Source organism: Narcine bancroftii, chromosome 1 (assembly GCF_036971445.1).
Source record: "Narcine bancroftii isolate sNarBan1 chromosome 1, sNarBan1.hap1, whole genome shotgun sequence".
NCBI classification, from domain to species: Eukaryota; Metazoa; Chordata; class Chondrichthyes; order Torpediniformes; family Narcinidae; genus Narcine; species Narcine bancroftii.
In genome coordinates, this window is record NC_091469.1 from 276,080,642 (window position 1) to 276,104,413 (window position 23,772).

Below are 23,772 nucleotides of genomic sequence, written 5' to 3' on the forward strand. Positions count from 1 at the left end.
GAAAAGGTACAAGGACTGCCTAAAGAAATCTCTTGGTGCCTGCCACATTGACCACCGCCAGTGGGCTGATAACGCCTCAAACCGTGCATCTTGGCGCCTCAGTTTGGCGGGCAGCAACCTCCTTTGAAGAAGACCGCAGAGCCCACCTCACTGACAAAAGGCAAAGGAGGAAAAACCCAACACCCAACCCCAACCAACCAATTTTCCCCTGCAACCGCTGCAATCGTGTCTGCCTGTCCCGCATCGGACTTGTCAGCCACAAACGAGCCTGCAGCTGACGTGGACTTTTTACCCCCTCCATAAATCTTCGTCCGCGAAGCCAAGCCAAAGAAAAGACAATAGGTCTCAAACTTGACAGATTGCTGCCCTTTACCCATATTTTAAAACTTCCTTGAATCTAATGTTCCATTGTTATTCAATACTTTTCTTCTCAAAAACTAAATTCATTATAATCATTAAAACATTTTCACAAATCCTCTGGAATAAACCATACCAACTGATGATCAACATTCTGTTGCACTTTGGCCTATAATTCCACTGAACATACTTCTGTAGCTGGACCCAACATTTTGCTTTTCTCATGCTTCCTGAGATGTCACCTTTACCTAAATCTTTCTTTGTTCATGATACAAGCTGATCTCAGTTCTTGCACAAGTCAAATGGAATCCTTGACAATAAATGGGACTTCAGACCAGTTCATTTCACTAATGTGCCTTTACATTTTGCACATGAATAGATCAATTATCATCACCATCAGGAATAGATCTATCATTGTTATTTAACGTGTTCTGTATGCCATGCAAGACTTAGATCAATGTGGTTTGACTCTTAACTGTGCACTCAAATAGTCTTGCAAATAGCAATACCAAGATGGACCAATGACAATCCTTCTATTCCTTTCTCTCAATTCCTTTGCCTCCATTGTATCTGCTCCCAGCAAGGGCTCTTCCATTCAAGAACTCCCTTCTTCAAAATTTGCGGCTTCCCCTCCACTGCCATCAACTCATCCTTTAGCTGCATCCCTTCTATTTCTTGCATATATACCCTGGCCCCCCCCTCTGCCCCTTTGGCACATCGAGGACAGAATTCCCCTTGCCCTCACTTACCACCCCACCATCCTCCTCATCCAACAAATTGTCCTCCATAGTTTCCACCACCTCCAATGTGATCCCAATACGAGACACATCTTCCCTCCTCTGCTTCCTGCAGGGACCGTTCCTTCTGGGACCTCCTTGTCCACTCATCATTTCCCACTAATCGCCCCCTCAGTGACCACAAAAAAATGACACTTGCACCAACATCTCTTTTCTAACCACCATCGTGCCCCAAACCATCCTTCCAAATGAAACAACACTTCACATGTGAATCTGCAAGAGTCATCCCCACTTCCTTTCTTCCAGCTCCCCCACCCCTTCCTTCTCCATTCAGAGTTAACCCTTTCCCCTATCACCACTATTTTCTCTTCTACCTTCCCACCTGTTAGTCTGTTTCTCCCCCTGCCTCTTTCTCTCTCCTTTCCAATCGCCTCCCCCGCCATTTTATTCAGGCACTTGCTTACTTTTTGCTCAAACCTTGACGAAGGGCTCAGGCCCATAATATTAATAACCCTTTACTTCCTATAGATGCTTTGAGATCCACTGAGTTTTTCCTGCACTTTTCTGTATCGCACAAAATTTGAGGGACAAAATTCTTTAAAAATAGGCCAGAAGTACTCAGGACTACAATTTTATGAACAGAAATCTCAATGACAACATCCTCTTTTCTCACTATTCTATTCAGACAATATACTAGCAAGATACCCTGCCCTGCATGATTGCTAAAGTTCAACTCTGAGTTTCTTTCCATTCTGCACAGTATCTTTGAGTAATGCCAGCGGACAAATACCAATCAGCTGCACAGACCTCACAATCTACACTCACATTCTGCCTTTCATGAAGCTTGGTTCATTACTTTTTCCCTTACCAAAGCATTCCTTCCTTAATTTCCACTATACACAGTCAAATGCCTGCAAGGTGTTTGCATTAGCTTGAAGGCTGTTAGAATGCAAGCACCAACATGGAGGCTAATGGATTCCTTCCATAAATGACTTGATCTGCAAAATAAGCAGAGCAGCATTCAGCTTCACCATATCATAAATTTGATTATTTTCAGATTTTGTTAATTGCCTTCCAACCTTTATCCATAATACCCATCTACAAATCAAATGCAAGCATCTTTGGTTGGAAAGTAATCAAACACAAAGCACCCACCAAGCATTACTGATACTTTTCTGTTTTTTACACCTAAAACAAGCTCCTTTTGCAGGAATACCTCAATACAGAGGAGAAACAATTATTTGGATGATAAAGATGCACTTTCAATGTTGAAAGGGGTTGATTAAAATTAATTGATGACAACCGGACCAAGTGGCAAAAGTCAGGAGATGGCATAATACAAAGAGTCGAAGCAGGCAGTAGTGGAAAAGTAATTAGGAGGGTTGTAGGGTTGTTTTAAAGGGAAGTGTGGCTGAAGATAATGTGGGAAACAGTGTGTATGTTTGGATCTGAATGGAATCCATCTGTGAGTACAGCCATTAAATACATGTCAAGCCCATGCCACAGAAGCTGATCTCCTATACTCTTGGGCATGCTTACCATCAAGATGCATTTAATAGTATCAAAATGCCAAATTTAAAAAAAAATAAACACCTTCTACTCTTCAAAACCTCAGGGCCTGAAATATTGGAACCATGCGAGACAATCTCAACAGTGATTACCATTATCACAATCTGGGACACCTGACATTTCAACACAGATATCACTTACAAGTCAGACAACCCCCTTCCCTCTCCATTCACAGAGTCATCCCCCTCACTGCTTGCTAGTGTTCCCTCCCTCCCTCCTTTCTCCACCTATTACCCTCTGCCTTTCCCCCATCATTTTATTTGGGCACCTGCCTACATAGTGCTCACACCTTGATGAAGGGCTCAAGCCCGAAACATTGGTTATGTGTGTTCATCTTTGCTATATAAAATACACTGACCTGCTGAGTTTTTCTCCTGCATTGCTTTTACTTCAATCACAGTGTCTGCAGACTTTTGTGTTTTATTACAAGTAAGACAAGTCAAGCAGGAGGAAAGCAGACCAAGGAAGAAACTATACTTTCTTCTGGTAGACTGAAGGAGAAAAATGCACTTTGATGGGAATGAACAACTCTGGGTCCATAGAAAATCCCCATGGCAACCAGCACACTAGTCATAATACCATACTGAAAATAATAGACAAAGCCAAAGAGGAATGAGATTCCAACCATGACCCAAGAAAAAACAAGCTAGTTCTTTCTCAATTTCAATGCCAATGCTGGAAAGGATACAAAACTCTGGAGATATATTGTAGGGAATGAAAGGAAAAGCCAAACTCAAATGAAGATAACTTGCAGTGAAATGCTTAGAAGAGCACCTTACCAAAATCAAAAGGATAAATTCAAAGGCCTGAGACAATATTTTTGATTTCAGTATTGGCAACTGATTTTAAAAAAAGTCACATATCCAAGCTAGGAAGGTCAAGTATAACAAGATGTAATGATCAAATCACCAACTCTGCCCCATGTTTTTGCAAGAGCTTTGAAGAGTGCTCAAGAGACTTCACTGATGGATTTACAAAAGGCAACAGATGAAGGATCTTGCTGGAGCCACAAACTGTCTGGAAGAGGGCTTGCTGTTCTAAGGGGGGGTCATGTGGTTTTGCAAGCAGAGAGAGTCAGAGAGAGAGAGAGGTGAGAGAGAGAGAGAGAGAGCGCGAGAGAGAGAGAGAGAGAGAAGATATATCTTACTCCACACAAATTAAATAAGTTTAAATCAGATTTATCAGATAAATCTTTTAGGTGTAATCAAGAGAGGTACTTTTTTTATTTTTGGTCATGTTCAAAATTAAGACCTTTTTGGACAGATTTAGCAGTATTTTTAGAATGGGTACTAAGATTAAATTTCCTTAAGATCCATTGCTTTTCCTATTAACTAATATATATATATATGGAATGAGGCCAAAATACAAATTTAATATGTTTCAAAGTTGCAAGAAAATGCATAGCAGTGTCATGGAAATCAGATTCAAATTTGGCAATGGCATGCTGAATGAAATATGTAGTTGTATACCTCTTGAAAATAATTACATATAATTTAAGGAAAAAATGATAATTTCTTAAAAATTTGGTGCCCATATTTACATACTGTAGGTATCACATTATGAAACTATCACCTTAATCTCAAAACCTTATCAACTCCTTGGTGTATATAGTGTGACAGAGTATATAGAGTATATAATTATGTTTTTGGGAGAATCATTGGGAAAGGTTTGTTAGAATAGGTCACATACAAACACTTTAAAACAGATTTTATTTAAAATACTAGAACTCTGCCCCATGTTTTTGCAAGAGCTTTGAAGAGTGCTCAAGATACTTCACTGATGGATTTACAAAAGGCAACAGATGAAGGATCTTGCTGGAGCCACAAACTGTCTGGAAGAGGGCTTGCTGTTCTAAGGTGGGGGGGGTCATGTGGTTTTGCAAGCAGAGAGAGTCAGAGAGAGAGATATCACTTGTACAGTGTTACAGCCAGCAGACATGATGGCCTAGTCAAAGCAAAAGGAGGACTGGCTGTCTAATGTTTCACTTGGAATGAGAGAAACAAGAAGGAGCTCTGTGGTGACATGAAAGAAGAGGCTATCATCTGGAGAACTCTGACAGGGCAAGTTTCTTTGGCAAGACACTGAAGTGGCTGTTGGAAGTAAATATACAAAAATCCTCTCTCTGAAAACCAAGATGAACCTTCCTGAATGGTAACCATTTACCTTTCAGGCACCAGAGCCTGGTGAACTTTATATATGTTAAATTCTCTGCACAGAATAGCTGCTTTCTGGTGGAATCACCTGGAGAAGGACATTCAGATGGCAGCAGTGAAGGAGGTGTCCTGCCACCTGAAAGGTCTGAAGTGGGAAGAGGGGCTGCAAATCAAATGCCAGCTCCTGAGTCCAGGCAGGGGCAGCCGTCTGACAGCTTGTCCCCCTGCTGCCTGGCGGGGGCCATCAAAAGCTCTCACCTTCTAAATTTAGCAGGATATTGTGTACGTGCGTAAGCACTACAGTTGCACAGCGGCAACAAATGACCACTGTATTTTTCTTTAAAATGTGCGTTTTGATAAATGAAACACGCTGTATTTGCTGATGAATAAACTCTCAATTCACCTGTTCATCTCTTCTTTACTTCTCCTTAAATTTGAATTTTAAAATTACTGCCCAAGAATCCCGAAAATCAGGACCAACCCAATCCCCAAGCAGTCCGGATTTTTGCAAGAAGTATCATAAACCATTTCGGTCCTTGGTTGGTAATTCAGTACCATCTCACAACCTCAAACTATAACGAAAAAACAAGAGTAGCAATACTATCACATCAGGTTCTTTTTCACTGCTGGAGCACCTTACTCAGCTGCAAAGTACTTGCACCTCGAGAGCAGAACCAATTTACAACAGCTCAAACAACTTCTCAGGGCTACTACGGCTGCCCCAGCCCTGGAGTCCCCCGCCAGGAAACTGTCTGGCAGCGGAGATTTGGGTCGCCAGCTGACTATCATCACCCCGCCCCCTACTAGGCACCTGAAAGCTGCTACAGGAGAAGGGTTAGGTAAGTAAACCTTCTGGCCGGGTTCTCCACTTTCAGGTGGCCACCCTATAGCCACATTGCAGTACAATAGGCTGCTTTACAGTCGGGTATTGTGGCCACCTGAAAGTGGCTAATAAGAATTGCCTGCAACCAGTGAACTTGAAGGAGTGAGAGGTGAGATTGGACTGTGAACCAAATAATTTTTCTGAACTTAGACACACATTACATACACGTGCGCTTAGAATTAGAAGGGGGTTAAATTAGGTTAAGTAAGTCAATAGTGATAAGTTAAAGTTTGATTCTATTTTCATGTTTAAAGATAATTATAAGCAACTTCTGTTTAAGTAACCTTTCATCTTGGTGAATATCTATTGCTGCTGGGTTTTGGGGTCCTCTGGCTCGTAACAATAGTTTTAATATTTTAGAGGTAATATTTGATGAAATTAATTGTAATTTTACTAACCAGCTGTACTTTTCTCTTTCCTTCCTTTTCTATTTTGTATCCTTTTCTTTCTTTTCTATTTCTTTCTTCTTTGTTTTACATATTGGGGGTTATTGTTATTTTGGGGGTAGAGTGTGGGAAGGGTTAGGAGGAGGAACATAAAATATTATGTATTGTTATTTAGATATGAATGGAAGACAATCCTGTCTTTAGATATTAACACATGTATTGAATTTAAATAAAATATGCAAAAAAAGTCTGTACCTGCTGGAATAAGAATAATTTGAAAATATCCTCAATCAATAATTTTACATGATGTGTTTTTGACTATTCAACTACAGCAGCTAGACAAGATACAAGAAGATCACTGGAGTAGACAAAGTCCCTGGAGTATTAAAACATCATGAATAGCAAATTTTGATGAAAGTCTGCAATCTTCTTATGTGAAAAGGAGATCATGTCAGGAGAATCCAAACACCATAAGTGTCTTCAAAAAGAAAAGTCTGATTGTACTAATTGCAGAGAAGGTCCTCTACTGTCTGCTTCAAGGATCTTCATGCACAAGGTCTCTCAGTTATCACCTCCTAGTGACAAAAGAGCTTTTCCCAGAGCAACAATGCAGCTTTCGCCTATCAAAAGGCATAGTGGACATGACCTTTTTGATACAACAAATCCAAGAAACAAAAATATTGCATATGATTTTCTTTTTGACTTTCCACAAACTTTCAAATCCAAGGATCCTGGAAGCTCCTTCTCAAAGCTAAATGAGTCGAGCAAGCTTATCTCAATTTTCCTTACTTCAATCCTCCATCTTAGTTAAAATGTTATCACTACAATGGAGTTGATGAACAGGTAACGTTACAATATCTATTCCAGAATAATGAACATTCCAAACATGGTCATCAAGTTTTAATCTGAACACATTCAGAACCATCACAGATTCCTTCAGTGAAATGCAAGAGAGGGGATTGATCTTGTAGTAAATATTCTGATGTTAACCATCCCACCACCATCAGTTACAATCCAAGACCCTGGCCAACAAGAATGGTTTCCTTTCTCTGCAGAACCATTTCTGTTCAGGGCAGACATTAAATCCATTACAGCTTTCAGTGCACAAGCACATTCTTCAGTTACCACAAAAGAAAGGGTTCCAAGACCAACATCTCAAACACATCCCTGAGCAGCAGCGATCTCTGGTCTTCTGTATGCTTCACCTTAAAAGCTGGAAAAGCACCATCAGAATTCTTATAAAAATCTGGAAGGATAGGCAAACCAATAGCAGACTGGTTTCCAAGGACAACATGTTGAACATTGTGGTTCTGATCACATTTAATCAACTCCAAGGACAGGCTACAGCTCCAGGCTCTCAAAACAAATATTCCACTCATAAATACATTCAGCAAGCAAATATCAAGAGAAACTAAATGTAACTGCTTCAAGGATTCACTTAAACCCTAAAAATGTAGCATCATCTCTAGCCGCTTTCAGGTGCTCGGACGCAGATAATGTGCCGGCAGACGTGGCTGGGGGAGTGCAGCTTGGATGTTCAGGAAGCCGCGGAGAAGATGCCTTTCTGTCACCTGAACGTGCCAGCTCAATGAGAGCTGTGTCCAAATGAACGTCGGCTCCTTGGCTGTCGTCACAGCTTGTTTATGGAGCATCTTGCAGCAGCACTACATGAAAATAATAGAAAAAAAATAAACTTTAATTGTCATCCACAAGACAGTTGTTGGCTTGTTTTCATGAGGATAATATCTCTGTGCTTTGCTCCCTATTGATGTATCCTTTGCTCTTGATCAATGATAATTTATGACAGAATTTCTGCGGGTTTCGGTTTATCAGGTTTAAGGACGCAAAGGTTGAGATGCTCGTGTAGAACTCTCTCCAGAATGCAAAAATCAATATGAAAGATTAACTGCAACTAGCAAGCCTTCCTCATTCTCTACAAACCGACACCAAATTGTGGCCAGCGCAGGATTACAGGGCTGGAGCGGCTGGCGCAGGACGTCAGGGGCCTGAAGTCCCGCGCCGGCCACCCCAGCCCCCGCTCCAGTCCCATAGTCCCTCGCCAGGGGACTGTCAGGCAGTGGGGAGAGTAGCTGTCGCCAGCGGGGAGGGTAACTGTCAACAGCCCGCCCGCTGTGAGGCACCTGAAAGCTGCTAGCTACTTTACCTTGCTGCTTTCAGGTGCCATGGGGGAGCATTTAGAGCCGGAGATTATACCTCTCCAAGGATGGTTAGGTAAGTGCTCCTCAGGGCCGGGTTCTCTACTTTCAGGTGGGCACCCGACAGCCGCATTTGGGTATTTAAGGTGGCTTTATATTCGGGTATTCTGGCCACCTGAAAGCACCTACTGATAAATCGCATTTCCTGATCAAAGATTGCTCAAATTGGTGAAGCAACATCTGGGAAAGAATCAAGCATGTAAGACTCTCTCCAAAAATGACCACATGAAGTCCAAGCACAACAGCAATCCATGCTGCTCATACCCAACCCTTCAGATTCCAACTGCAGTAGATTCAGTGAGTTCCACATGGTACTCACTGGTCACTTCAAAATCCAAAGACCTCATGTGGAAACAAGTTATCCTTCACCATTGGGCACCAAAAAAAATGATACTAACTTCATGAAATGCATTGGTGTAGGTCAGAAAATATAGCTGTAAACACAAAATTAGAAATTGTGTTCCAAACTTGAAGCATTAATTTCAGTTAGCCCAGTTTCAAGGAACTGTGGATTCCAACATCTTCAGTCTAAATTTGCATAATAATGAAACCCCAAGGTCTGTTCATTATAAATAAATTTCATCTCCAATATGTGATTAGAGGGTTGACTGGCTCCTCCACAATATTATCTGATAGTTGGATGTCAAATTCCTGCACAGCCAATGTTTTCTGGTGCTTTATAACCAACCCCTTTCTGATGCTTGATGACAATTTTAAAAATCCAAGAACAATGCCCACAAGTCAATTAAAATGCAAAAAAATATATTTCCAGAACAGTTTGGGTCAATAAAAGTTTTTTTTTTAAATAAATCATCATCTACAATAAAATACAGCAAAAAGCTGATAAAAGATAGAACTGCATTCCCATTGTAGTTTTGTGCAGAATCAGGCCCCAAAATACTACACAGCCAATGAAGTTATTCTGACATTTTGTGGAATGGTCAAAAATAAAACAACCTATTAAGAAACAGTAAGGCATCTTTTAAGTCAGAGGAATTCCAAGTCACTCCTCAATAACCTTAGCCTCCCAAAAAATGTAAATGAATGAAGTACATTTGAAATAAAGTCATCATTGCCTCAACTCTTGTGCCTTGCATCTCTTCTTAATAATTTCTAATGATTAAGTAGTTAATAGTCAATTCTGGTCACTTATTATTTATTTCCAACATTTATCCCTCTTCATTGTTAACCTATAAAACTCCTAACCCTTAATTACTTGTTTAAAAACACTTCTCCACCAAGCATGAATAGCAAAAATATTATTTCGTTGGCAATTAGAAGAATGAGATGCAATTTTATTGAAAGAGGACTAAATCCTGTAAAAATTTTCAAGAGTGGAAGAGGTACAAATGAGGGGATGTCTTTGAAAAAAGATGTTTGTAGGAATTTGTGGCAATTGTGGAGGCTAGATCACTCAAAATATTTATTTATTTTTAAATAAGAGAATTAAGCGCAATATGAAACTGGCACAGGAAAAGACCTGTGACCTATTAGCTGCTGGAATCTGAATGGTGGGGCAAGTTCCAATGGTCATGGAGCCCACCCAAGCTCCTTACTTTTGTTGCATATAACTGACTCAGAGGAAGGTTGTAGATACAACTCATCAGGTGGTCAATATTCTTAAACAAAAGCACCTCAAGGCTCTCTCATTGATCATGGAAAAGTTGGAGAAGATCCAGGGGAATGACTATGAACATGGCCTGCATCAGAAAAGACCACAATCTTAGCTTTCTGAAGTGTTTTTTGAATTGTGAACTCCATCAGTAAAGTGCCCGTAAAGAATCAATATAAATGATCATTTTCTCATTTCTTAGACTCAAAGACCAGACATGATGTCCAAAAAGCTAGGAATATCTTGGATTATATGTACCAAAAAAGAGGTTCTGGAGATCAGGACAGCTAGAAGGTGATTGCAGGAGACTGAAGAACAGCTACAGGACTTTGAGTCAGCGGAATGGGCGGTGTTCAAGAACTCAGCTGACGATCTGAATGATCGCACCCGACTGTCACAGAGTCAAAACAGCTGTGGTTTGGTATGACCCAACCAAATTATTCAGGGTTTTCCCAACCAGAAGCCCTGGATGAACAATGGAATCCGCTATAATGTATTTCATATTCCAAACTGAGGGCCCGATGCAGGGTTTACACAGGTAGAGAGAGGGAAAGGTGGGAATTGGACTTCGGCACAACAATCCACAAGCATGACAGCTGTTATTAATGCCAGGTACAGGTTAGTACAATACAACTTCCTGCATCATCTGTACTTCACACCACAAAAGTTACATAAATCCAAACCAGAAATCTCAGAAATGTGCTTTAGGTGTGGTGTGCAGATTGGAACTTTTATCCATTCAACCTGGCTGTGTAGAAAGTTGAGGTGCTCTAGCAGGACCTGGGGGACATTCTGAAAAAAATTACAAAAGTGGATTTTTTTTGATTTTTTTTTTTTTTAAACAAGATCCCGAATTGTACCTTCTAGAAAACATTATGGACGTGTTTTAAATTGTCCAAGTACCAAATTCAGTTTGTGATGCTTGCCTTATAATATATAGCAGTCACATGAAGGTCCAACTCCCAACTAAATATTACACAATGAAATATGGAAATGCAGAGTTATTTCCCCTGGAGAAAACCATACACAATTTTAGGAGGAAATATGACACATTCTTTAGAATGCATCCTTATCTGAAATATACTGGTACGCAGATATGACCTTCAGAACAATGGTACTGAAACAATCTGTCCCAGCAGGGAAACTATTAGGATCAATAAAGTGGGACAGGGTGCAGATGATGTGCGCTCTTTTCATTGTTTTTTTTTCCTCTCTTATTCTTTATCTTTTCTTATTTAGTCACCTTAGTTGTTTTTTTCCTAGGTTTTTATGGGTTTTTTTGTATCTGTATAATTAATATAACTTTATTCTCAGTTGTATCAGGGCAAGAGAGGGAGGGATAAAAACAGTATGTCATACTGGTGTTGAGAGATTGTATTGTTTGTTTGAATTTATACAAGTCTTTGAAAATCAAAAATAAAATATTTAAAAAACCAACAAAATCCAGAACCTGCTGAGAGCCAGATCACAAGCATTAAAGTCTGAGGATCCAGATCACTACAGAGGAGCAGGTATGACATTTGGAAAGCCATCTCCCTGTTGGGGTCTAAATGAGAAAACATGCTACAAACCCCAATCAAATCCTGTGTAGTAGAAGACAGCAAAGCTTCACTCCCAGATGAACTCAATGCCTTCTACATCCAATTCAACCACAAGGAAGAATCATCACTGCACACTCCCACGTCCCCTGATGATCCTCTCTGAATCCTGCATATTGGAGGAACTACATCTCATCTTCAGTCTGGGCATCCTCCAGCCAGATGGCATTACTATTGATTTTTGCAGTTTCTGTTAAAAACCTACTCCACACCCAACAATCTTCTTCAACCTGTTTCCTTCCCTCTAACTCTCTCTCTCTTCCCTTTCCCCACTGTCTCCTTTCACAGAGGCAAAATCAATTCTCACTTTTCCTCATCATATCTAATCAACATCTTTAATCTGTTGATCTGTACTCCTCCCCCTCCCATTCTTCCCAGCTTTTAATTCAGACACATCCAGAAATGTCTGTAATATATTTTTACCTCCTGTGGTCACTGCAAGACCTGCTGAGTTCCTCCAGCAATTCTGTGTTTGTACTGGGCTGCGTTCACTATCTTTTGCAGGGCTTTCCACTCAGGCCATGATACAGTAATCAGCACACTTTCCACTACACATTTGTAGATGTTTGACAAGGTTTTTGACCTCTGCAAACTCCTGAGGAAGTAGAGGCGGAGATGTACTTTCTACTCAACGACATGAGCTGTGTCCAGGAAAGGTCCTCCGAGAAAGTGACTCCCACCGTCTCCACCTCAGATCTCCCAATGATTATTGGATTATACACCTTGTGTTCTGCCTTCTTAAAAGTCCACAATCAATTCCTTGGCCTTAGTAACATTGAGTGAGAGGTTGTTGTTAGCACACATTTAGCCAAGTTTTCAATCTCCTTCCAGTATGCTCACTCATCACCCTTTTTTATTCAACCCACTACTGAGGTAATGTCAGCAAATTTGTAGATGTTGTTACTGTCATACTGAGCCATACAGTTATAGATGTATAGTGAGGAGAGCAGTGGGCACAGTACACAGTCTGTGGTGCTCAGGTACCGAGGGACATTGTGGAAGAGATGTTCTTATCAATAATCCTCACTGATTGTGGCATTGATTAAGGCATTTAAAAGACATGGATAAATTCATGGATGTTTCAGTAGAGTTTAAAAGCCAAGTTGAGCAGCGATTGGTGAGAGTCTGTGCGTGCAAAGTCTGTGTCAATAGCAAAGAAAATGAAGGGGACAAGCCTGGATTAACCATTAAGCAAAATAAGCAGGTTCTTAGGGCATTAAGGGAAGGGGACACCTCAGAGTTTTTTTTCCAGTGCCAGATTTACCATAGTGCAGCTGAACTAGGGCCCCATAAAATGGGAGCCCCACCATCAATGAAAGATATACGCACACGTGCATGTGGTGTTATATTTAATATAGTTGTGGGGTCTGGCCTGGAAGAAAACTTAATTTTTTATTTATTATTTCACATTCAGCGCTTAGAGTCTTAATGTCTTGTCAATTAGACAATGGAAGTGTTGAGGGGGAACCATTGTCGGGCTGTGCTGGTGTGGCCCCACAGAGGGTGAGGAACAGAGAGAGATACAGCACTCCCGCAGGGTCCAACTGTCCAGTCAACTGCCGTCAGGCCGTTAAAGGAGCCGACGATAGTTTTACTTAAAATCCGACAACCGTGGGGTCTGCATCCAAAATAACGGTGCCTCCTATCGGCAGCAGCCACAAGGGGTTGCAGACTCCAGAGAAGCGTAGGACACTAGAAAATGGGAAGATCAACCCACATCAGAGAAGGAGAAGCAGAGAAGACGACCCACAGATCGGTGATCAGGGTGGCAGATCAGTGAAGGGCTTTGCTTCCAAAGGATCCATACAGGCAGCAGCTGCTGGTGACTCGAGGTGAGGAACCCACGGAGGCTGTGCATTGCTGGAGACTGCTGTCGGGGGACTCGCTCTGGGCTGAGGACTGCTGGAGACTGCCTCAAGATTGGCTGAAGGGCTGCGGACTGCTGGAGACTGCCTCAAGACTGGCTGAAGGGCTGCAGACTGCTGGAGACTGCCTCAAGACTGGTTGAAGGGGTACCAGGAATCAGAACTGGGATGTAAGAGGGTGTTGAAGGGGCTGAAGGATTCCTGATCGTGTTGGAGGTTCGGATCTGGAGTTCGGGCTGCCGATGCTTTGGACTGTGTGGCTGCGGAAGCACTGGAAGCGAATCTACAGACACTCGGTGACTCTTGGAGGACTTCTCTTCTGTTTCTCTTTCTCGGACTGTAAAAGTCGCTTCAGGCAATTTCTGTCGATGTGAATCTGTCTGCCTTACAGCAGGCAAAAGCAATTTCGTGTAATATGATACTGTTTTATTACATGACAATATATTGAACCTTGAATCAGTTGGCCATAATCCAACCCTGGAAGAGAAGCACATGAAGAGCGGCCAGTGTGCAAGTGGCCCAGTGTTGGAGTGGAGAGTTAAAGGCTTTGGCTCAAGAAACTTCAACCAACAGAGGCTTTTCATCGTAACCCACAGTAGGTAGTCGAGATGGAAGCTAGTGGAATGTTCCAATTGAAAGATATGGGTAACCGGAGACAGCACAAGAGTCCCTGATGGCAACACCTGCAAGAGCCTAAAGAACATCAAATAATTTGGGAGACAGAGGGCTTGATAGACAGAAGCTACAAGGAGATAGTCACATCTAAGAGACAAGAGAGACAGGTAACAGGGTGAATGTTAGGAGAGGAAAAGGAATTAGGCAATCAGTGCAGAGCACTCCTGTGGCCATTCAGTAAAATGTATACCCCTTTGGATACTGCTGGAAGTTGGGGGGGGAGCTGGGGTGATCTATCTGGGCAAGGCAACGGCCAGTCCAATAGCACTGTGGTCAGCTCTGAGCCTCAGAAGGGAAGGGTGAAGTCAGGCAGAGCAATAATTGTGGGAACTTGTTAGTTAGGGGAACAGATAGGAGATTCAGCAGCTTCAAACAAGACGCCAGGATAGTGTGCTATCTTCTGGGTGCTCAGGTCCAGGATGTCTCTGAGTGGTGGCAGAATATTCTTAATGGTGAGGGTCATCAGCCAGAGGTATATATTAGTACCAATGACATATGCAGGAGTGAGGTAGAGAACCTCACTTACCAAAGAAAGTTTTGGAAGTTAGGAAAGAGTTGAAAGACTGGACCTCCAAGTTAGTCACCTCTAGGGTAGCTCAGAACAGGAAGACAGTGCAGACAAATGAGTGACTGATGAAATGGGGCAGAATTTAAAGTTCTCAAATCTTATAACTGATCAGCAAACTCCAAGATCTGGGAGTTAACACCCCATTGTGTAATTGGTTCATGGATTTCCTCACCTCCAGATCACAATCAGTGAAGATTGGTAAGAACATCTCCCCCACAATCTCCATCAGTACTGGTGCACCACACGGCTGTTCGCTTAGCCCCCTGCTCTATTCACTTTACACCTATGACTGTTTGGTTTGGTACGACAATAACACCATCTACAAATTGCCGACGATAAAACAGGAATGGGTTGTATAAATAAAGGGGATGAGTCAGCATACAAGATTAACAACTTGGCTGAATAGTGTACCAACAACAACATTGAACTCAATATCACCAAAACTGATGGTTGACTTTAGGAAAGGAAAGCCAGAGATATACAATCCACTGATCATTGGGGAATTAGAAGTGCAGAGGGTGAGCAAATTTAAATCCTTGGGAGTCACTACCTTGGATGATCTTTCCTGGACCCATCACACCAATGGCATCGTCTTTACTTCCTCATCAATGCCTTTACTTCATCAGAAGTTTGCAGAGATTTGTTATGATACCAGAAACCCTGGCAAATTTTTACAGATGTGTGGTGACCAGCTGCATCATGGTCTGGTATGGGGTCACCAATTCCCTTGAGTGTAATGCATTCAAAAGGTAGTGGACACAGTCCAGAACATCACAGGCAAATCTCTCCCCACTATTGAGTACATCTACAGGGAACGCTGAAGTTGGAGAGCAGCAGCATCATCAAAGACCCACAACACCTAGGACATGTTCTGCTCCTACTGCTGCCATTAGGAAAAGAGGTATAAATGCCACAAGACTCGCATCACCAGGTTCAGGAATGCTGCTATCCCTCCACCATCAGACTTCTCAATGATAAACTCAATCAGAGACAATTTACGGACTCTTACTTGTGCACTTTATTGATTTTCTTTTATTCTACCTGTATTGCAGAGTTTGTTTTTTTATTTGCAGTTCTTTATTTGTTCTTTTATTTTCTGTTTGCAATTCTTTATTTGTTTACATGTATTTGCTGTGTAGAGTTTTTTTTTGCACTACCAGTTAGTGGTAATTCTGCCTCACCTGCAGGAAAAAGAATCTCATAGTTGCATATGATGGGGAAGGGATGACCTGTACAAATGGGGCAGGTGGCACCTAAACTTGAAGGGAACCAATATCCTGACAAGGAATTTTTTCCAGTGCTGTTGGGGTCCAAACTAGCTGGATGTGGCAACAAATGACAACAGCAAATAGAAAAGGCACCAAAAGGGCAATTTTATGGTAATCATGGGGAATTTTAACATCAAAAAGATTGAGAAAACCAGGTTGGGTCTGGATTACAACAGAGAGAACTTGTAGAATGCCTTTGAGATGGCTTCTTAGAACAGCTTGTAGCTGAGCCAGCAGGGAAGTGGCAATTATGGATTGGGTATTGGGTAATGAATCAAAGTTGATAAGAGAGATGAAGGCAAGGAAACCCTTGGGAGGCAGTGATCACAATATGATAGAAATCACCCTGCAGTTTGAGAGGGAGAAACTTAGGATCAGTATACCAATGGAATAAAGGGGACTAAACAGGTATGAGAGCAACTGGCAAAAGTTAATTGGAAAGGCATACTAGCAGGGAGGATGGCAGAGCAACAATGGCTGGAGTTTCTGAAAGAAATGAGGAAAGCGCAGGACAAGAATATTCCAAAAAATAAATATTTGAATGGATAAATGACACAACTATGGCTGACAAGAGAAGTCAAAGCCCAAGTAAAGGTAAAAGAAAGGGCATTTGTGGAAGCAAAAATGAGTGGGAAGATAGAGGGCTGGGAAGCTTTTAAAAGCACACAGAAGGCAACTAAGAAGATAATTAGGAAGGAAAAGATGAACATTGAAAGGAGGCTAGCAAATAATATCAAAAAAGATACTAAAAGGTTTATTGTGTATATTAAGAGTGAAAAACAGAAGCAAGAACATATACATAGGACCGATATAAAATGATGCTGGAAAACTTATAATGAGACAAGGAGATGGCAGAGGAACTGAATGAGTGTTTTACATCAGTCGTCACCGTGGAAGATATGAGCAGTATATCAAAGTTTCAAGGGTGTCAGGGAAGAGCAGACAGTGCAGTCACAATCACCAGAGAGAAGGTACTTTGGAAGCTGAAAGTGTCCTAGACTAAATGGAATGCACCCTTGGGTTCTGAAAGAGTAGATATAGAGATTATGCAGGCAATTGTAAGGATCTTTCAAGAATCATGGATTTTGGCATGGTTCTGGAGAACCGGAAAGTTGCCTTAAACCTATTTAAAAAGGGAGGAGGCAGCAAAAAGTAAATTACAGACTTGTTAGCCTAACATCAGTGGTTGGGAAGTTGTTGGAGTCAACTGTCAAAGATGAAATTATGGAGTACCTGGAAGTACATGACAAGATAGGCCTAAGTCAGCATGGTTCCCTAAAGAAAAAATCTTGCCTGACAAACCTACTGCAATTTTTATAGAAATCGCAAGCAGGTTAGACAAAGGACATGTGGTAGAAGTTGTATATTGGATTTTCAAAAGGCCTTTGACAAGGTGCACATGAGACTGCTTCACAGAACGAGAACCCATGGAATTACAGGAAAAATACTTGGATGGTTAGAGCATTGGCTGATCAGCAGGAAACATAGAATGGGAATAAAGGGATCCTATTCTGGTTGGTTACCAGTGGTGTACCACGGGTATCAGTGTTTGGGCCACTTTTTACATTGTATGTTCATGATTTGGACTGCGGAATAAATGGCTTTGTGGCTAAGTTTGCAGATGCTACAAAGATAGGTGGAGGGGAAGGTAGTGATGAGGAAATGGAGAGGCTGCAGAGAGACTGAGATAGGTTAGGAGAATGGGCAAAAAAGTGGGAAATGAATACAATGTTGGAAAGCATACGGTCATGCACTTGGGTAAAAGGGCAGACTATTATTTGGATGGGGAGAAAATTCAAAATTCGAGGTGAAAAGGGACTTGGGAATCTTAATGCAGGATACCCTAGTGGTTAGTGATGAAGAGGGCGAATACTGGCATTCATATCTGGATAAATAGGATTCAAGAGCAGGGTGAGCCTTCACTTGGAGTACGGAGTACAGTTTGGGGCTCCTTATTTAAGGATGTGCTGGCATTGTAAAGTATTTAGAGAAGATTTACAAGAATAATTTCTGGAATTAAGGGATTAGCATACGAAGAACGTTTTACTCCTTGGAATTCAGAAGAATGAGGGGGACCTTCACAGAAGCATTTTGAATGCTGAAAGGCCTGGACAGAGTAAATGTGGCATAGTTGGTTCCCATGGTAGAGGAGTAAATAACAAGAGAGCAGTTTCAGGATTGAAGGACACCCATTTAAAACAGAGATATGGAGGAATTTCTTAAGCCAGAGAGTAGTGATCCTCTGGAATTTGCTGCCATAGGCAGCTGTGGAGCTCTGGTCACTGGGAGCATTTAAGGAAGAGATTGATAGGCATCTGAATAGTTAGCCTATCAAAAATTATGAGGAGAAGGCAGGGGAGTGGGCCTGAGTGGGAAAATGGATCAGCTCATGATGGAATGGTTAAGCAGACTTGATGGGTTGAATGGCCTATTTCCATTCCTATATCTTCTGACAAGGGCTAGCTGGATATTGGCCAAGCACAGACAACTGGGTTGGCATGGACTAGTTGCTCCAAAGCACATGTTTTTGTCCCATATAGCTCTACAATTCTGCTTGACTTTCTGACTTTTCTACTCAATGCCCAATTAAAGCAAGCATTCCCTAGACCTTCTTTACCACCTAATTCACTTGCGTTGCCAGTTTTAGCAAGCCAAGGACTTGTACTCCAAGATCCCTCTGAACATCAATCTTCTAAGAGTCTCATCAACATATACCACATTCTGTCAATCCTCTGCACTTATTCCAACCATCTAATATTCAACCATTGTTAATTTAAACAAAATTTCCTGACAGAATTGCACATTCATAAAACTGAAACTAGGTAAAGAGTAGTTGTTTGATGTCATAATGCTTTCCACCTGCTTCAATACATGACCAAACAACTGCAATTGAGTGTGTGCAATGTAATTAAACTTTGATAAAAGTATTTTAATTGTGTTACTGTACAGTTTTATGAACTACAAAACAAAATCTAATAAAACTGAAAGTGGTCCAAATCTTGGTAAAATGACAGAGGAGATCTTTCTATCCACAAACAAATAACCTGAGGTTAACAGATGAATCAACTTTTAAGCGTACACCTGTTGATGTTTCTAAGCACAGTGATTGTAAAGCCAAATTTAAATGGCATTGTTTGACAGACATTACTCAGAATAAACATTCATTCTGGAAAAAACCGCACAGCTAATTTAACTGATAAAAACAAACAGAAATAGGCTATTCAACTCCATTTAACAAGACTGGCTGATCTGCATCTTTGATCTTTCCATTTATTTTAACCCCTTTCATACCCTTGCCTGTAAAATTATCCAAAACAAACACATTTTTAAATCAAATGAATGTAATATGTTCACTGTGGGAAAACAAAGCAGTGAATTTGCATCAAGGCCAATGAAATACTATTGTGGCATTGTATGAAGAAATAATTTTCCACGGCAATGGAAAAAAAATCATTCTGTTCTGTGAATGTCATTCATCTCAGGAGATGAAGACATCTTATCAGTTTCTACATTTTATCTGAAAGTCTGCAATATGGATAATATAATGTATTCTTGATACTCCCTTCAAGTGTCAACCTCTTTAGAGACCATGTTTAACTTTGTAACCTCAGAGCAAATGATAGCAACTTATACATTGATACATTACTTTGAAACTCTAACCTTGAAAAGCTATCATTTTGAATATCATTTGAATGACCAGAAAAATTTGTATTACTATCCAAATTTTTAATGCAGTTTTTGTTCCAGTTCAGAAACACTATCCATCTCCATGTTGGCAATTGAGGTAATTTGGGCATCAAAATGCCAATTAATGCTCAAATTTTCCTCAATTTTATTACCTAAAGAAAAATATCCTCAAGAGGAAATCTAGTAGCTGAACTGTATGAATAGAAAAGGACAGTCTGTATTATCGCCAAGTCACCTTTATTACACTATGACTCTGAATATTTAAATTTTTGTTCATTTATTGTATTTTTAATTCAAGTATCTCATATGCCATGGTTTTGTCGTTTCCCACCCGCCACCACACAAATACCTGTCCAGCTGCAACAAGAATTTAAGTACATCACACAATATACTGTATAGGACAATAAACATTATCATTATGCAAAGTTCCACAGATAGACAACAATCCATAAATTGTTCTAGCCAGGACACTGAATCCTGTTGTTCAGTTAGAGGTGTAGGACATTTAACTGGGCAAGACAGACTTGAGTGACATTTTATCCAAAATTCCCAACATCATAGCTGTCCCTCATGATTCCATTACAGTGCTTCAGCAGAGGTTAGTATTCAATCATCTGAATTAGTGAGTCTTCATTCTAAACTTTCTTCCATGATCTTTGTGTACACTAGAATAAAACTAAGTTGATATCTTTCCCCAGGTCCAAAAAGACACAAGGTAACAAGGTCATTTGAACCACAACTGTAATAATGACCTGGAAAGATGAACAATTCCTCCATCTTCATGAGCTTTCCTTTGAAAGGTTCCCTATCCAACTGTTCCCTGAGGAATTCCAAAATATCCCTTTTACAACTGTGAAATTGAGCCTTTCAACTAGTACTGCTTTCGTTTAGATTGAAGGAGTTATCCAGGATTGACTCAGTCCCTCAATTCTTCTCAAGGATGAAAATTAGGTTGGATTAAACATCCTTCAAACACAAATATGTTGGCACTGACTTTAAGGTTCAAATGGCTTTCCTGGCAACTTCCAAAATATGAACTAACCAATTACCAGGTGAAAGCACGGCGTTCAAGTTCAAATATTCAAACGATTTTTTTTTTGCAAAAAAAGGTCCAATCGCATAAATAGAAAAAAAAGTACACACCAATTTAATTTTATTGTCTAAAAAGTTCATCTCCATCACTTACAAAACTACCTCGCCCCTTTAATACCTATGGCACACAGAAGAAACAAATTGACAACTTAAAATATTAAGGAAGTTCTCCTTCCAAGTTAGTTCAATCTTTCATGCACCAAATGGACAGGAAGGTGGATCCTATTTTTCCCAAACAAAACTCCCAGTGCGACGGTTCTTTTTTTAAAAAAAAATGAAGGTCATACAGAAATGCGACCCACGACAAAATTTCCTTGGAATAAATCACAACGCCACTGGGACAAACTCCTTACCCTTGAGCTGAACCCAGGAAACCCAAACGTCAGGACCTGCCAGAGTTTCCCTCCGATCTTCCACTGCCGCCTTCCCCAACTGACCGAGAAGAAACTTCAGCCCCCCCTACTTATTTGGCAGCCGAGACGGAGAGGGGGATTGAACCCGCATCGCGGACCGGCCACGCACCTCGCCCACGAAAGCAAAATTTTAAAAGAAAGGGTGACTTTAAACGCGGAGAAAAAAAAGTTGCCGGCATCTATGTCCCCCGATCGACACGTTTCCTTCCTCCTCCACCTGGCGGCGCGGGCGATGACTTTAGAGGCGGTCAGTCTCTTTAAATGGCCAAGATATTGGAAAGGAGAGATGGAAATATCAGCATGCAGCTGTCAACAACACGGAATCACCCCCCCCCCCCCCCCCCACCTTCCAACGGAACAAAGGGAGGCCGCCTTTTATTTAAAAAAAAAGTCACCGTTTGACCACAAAATAAATAAATGCAGTGAGAGCAGGCGATTAAAAGTGAAGTTCTCAAAGCCGGGTCCATTTTGTGCGTTGACGGAGAGAGAATATGTTCAGGCCGAAGGCCACAAAGCCATCCCCATGGCACTGGGCGCCAGCTTCCCAGCCGTGGAAACGATCCCCCCCCCCCCCTCCACCTCCCCTACCTATCCCACCCATCCCCCTCCTTCCTCCTCGTCCGCGAAAACAATCGCGAGGAAGAAGGGTCTTTTTAATTAAACAGAGACGAGCCCGGCCACCATTTCTCACACCTTACCCCAACTTCTGTGCTTTCCGCGGCCGCAGGGGCGGAATCATAAACACAGAGACGCGGAGTCGTCCTTTATTCTCTTTGTTTTAATGTGAACTCGCTTGTTTTTTTTTGTTGTTGTTGTTTGTTTGTTTGTTTGCTTGATTGCTCAGGGCGAGCCGGGGATCTCGCTCCCAATTTCGGGGACAATTTCGAGAAAATTAACATTAAAATCCAACATGGCGGGCGGCGGGCGGACAGCGGCTCCCGCGGCGCACGGCAAGTAGTCCGCCGCCGCCCGCCCGGCCCAGCTCCCCACCTCGAGCCCCTTCCCCTGCCGGAACGGCAGCCGGCGGCCAAGGGTCCCGCCGGCTGACACTTTCGACCGGGCCACGTTTCCCGAAAGGCGGTTATTCCCTCAGATCCCCGCTCTGCCAACCGCGGAAGTGCACAAAAAAAGTTCCGCTCTGTCTCCCTCCTCCCCCCCCCCCCACCCCCGTCGCTCTCTCTCTCTCTATCCCCCCCCCCTCCCCCATCACCACCACCTCGGCAAACAATTCATTTCCCTTTAACATCGCCCGTCGTCACTCAGGAGGGGAAAATACGGCAGAATTTTTAAAAAAAAACAGTTGCCGAGCTCACCCTGCGTTTCTTTACACTGGCCGGAAGCCAATAATGTGTCTATTGTCTCTGGACCAAGGTGGTTCGTGGGTTTATGCCCCTCTCTGGCCTTCCCCCCCCCCCACCCCACCTTCCCCAAAGCAACCACTGGTTTGCACTATGGCAAACTAAATTTAACCCCCCACCCCCCCCAGCAGATCATTTTAGAAGATGGAGGTATCTAGAACATTCATCACAATACAGGTATTGTTAAAAAGCATAGCAATTTCAAATAAAGTATTTAACAATCACTTTTTTTAAAAATCTATACGAAATTCTGTTGACACTGCAGTTGAAGTTAAGACTCACAATGCTGGAGAAACTCAGCAGGTCAGACAGTGTCCTTTACTGTTTGACCTGCTGAGTTTCTCCAGCATTGTGGGTGTTTTTTTTAATTTTTCCACTGGAGATCCAAGATGACTTGATTCTCATGGAAGAGGAACTATGATGGGTTTCAGGAGGATATATGGTGTGCCCCAGTCAAGAGGTTTTCGTGTTAATGATTATTGGACATTTTTAAAAAATACATTTTAATCATTTGTATCCAAATTTTAAAGTTGCTTTTGCTTTTCTAAAATTATGGTCAGTTATACCTTCCATGTGGTCATCCGGAGGTGTCCTCTGAATTTAATTAATGCTCAACTTGATCAACAGCAACAATTTTTGTACAGAAACTGAGCTGAAGTTTTATCTGGCAAAGACAGATGTGGTAGGTTGGGAGAGGCTTCTTCATTGGGCATGGATATAAGGAACTGGAACATTACTTCAAAAATTCTAATGCAATGACAGACCCAGAAAAGGGAGGGGCAGGAAAAGACCATTTGTCCCTTCAGCCTGCTTTGCCATTTAATATGATCATGGTTGATCCTGTGCTCTCCCCATCATCCTTGATAACCTTTATATTGAGGAAGGAATAAATCTGTAACTTGAAATAAAATTTAAATTTGAAGATATTATACTGTCAAATGCTGACTTCAGCATGAGGAATTATTTTTAATGTTAGTAGGTACTATTTTTGAAGACTCTAAAATAACAGTTTTCTTTCACAAACTGAATATGCATGTTAGGCTTCCAAGCATAATTCATTGCTACTTATGAATTAAGGACCAGGAAAGACAAGCTAAAATGTTCTAGTACACTCAGAAAAAAAATACAAAATAGATCTGAAATCATTACTTTTGTTGCCTCTCGTTTGTGGTTCTTGTGTTTTGGTGACCAGATCTTGATGCTGTATTCAAAGCATTTCATATGAGTATAATAAAAGCTGTCAAACATTTTTGGCCTGGAAGTCAGCCTGAAGAAAACTGAGGTCCTCCATCAGCCAGCTCCCCACCATGACTACCAGCCCCCCCACATCTCCAT

The 23,772-nt window shown here is 41.5% G+C and overlaps 2 protein-coding genes across 5 annotated transcripts in view; one reads left to right on the forward strand and one right to left on the reverse strand.

Moving 5' to 3' along the window:
- Positions 1–22,184, reverse strand: part of kmt5b (lysine methyltransferase 5B) — a 63,860-nt gene extending 41,676 nt beyond the window's left edge. For 2 of the 4 annotated variants that reach the window (XM_069899784.1, XM_069899761.1), the window contains exon 1: positions 21,778–22,184. The gene's annotated coding sequence lies outside the window, so the exon portion shown is untranslated. Of the gene's footprint in view, positions 1–7,656; positions 7,750–21,019; positions 21,105–21,777 lie in introns of those variants that run through there. The other 2 variants (XM_069899767.1, XM_069899775.1) reach the window with 2 other exon arrangements.
- A 101-nt stretch (positions 22,185–22,285) lies between these two features.
- LOC138744153 (uncharacterized protein C11orf24 homolog) overlaps positions 22,286–23,772 on the forward strand; it is a 117,353-nt gene continuing 115,866 nt past the window's right edge. Inside the window, exon 1 of the mRNA XM_069899830.1 lies at positions 22,286–22,614. The gene's annotated coding sequence lies outside the window, so the exon portion shown is untranslated. The remainder of the gene's footprint in view (positions 22,615–23,772) is intronic.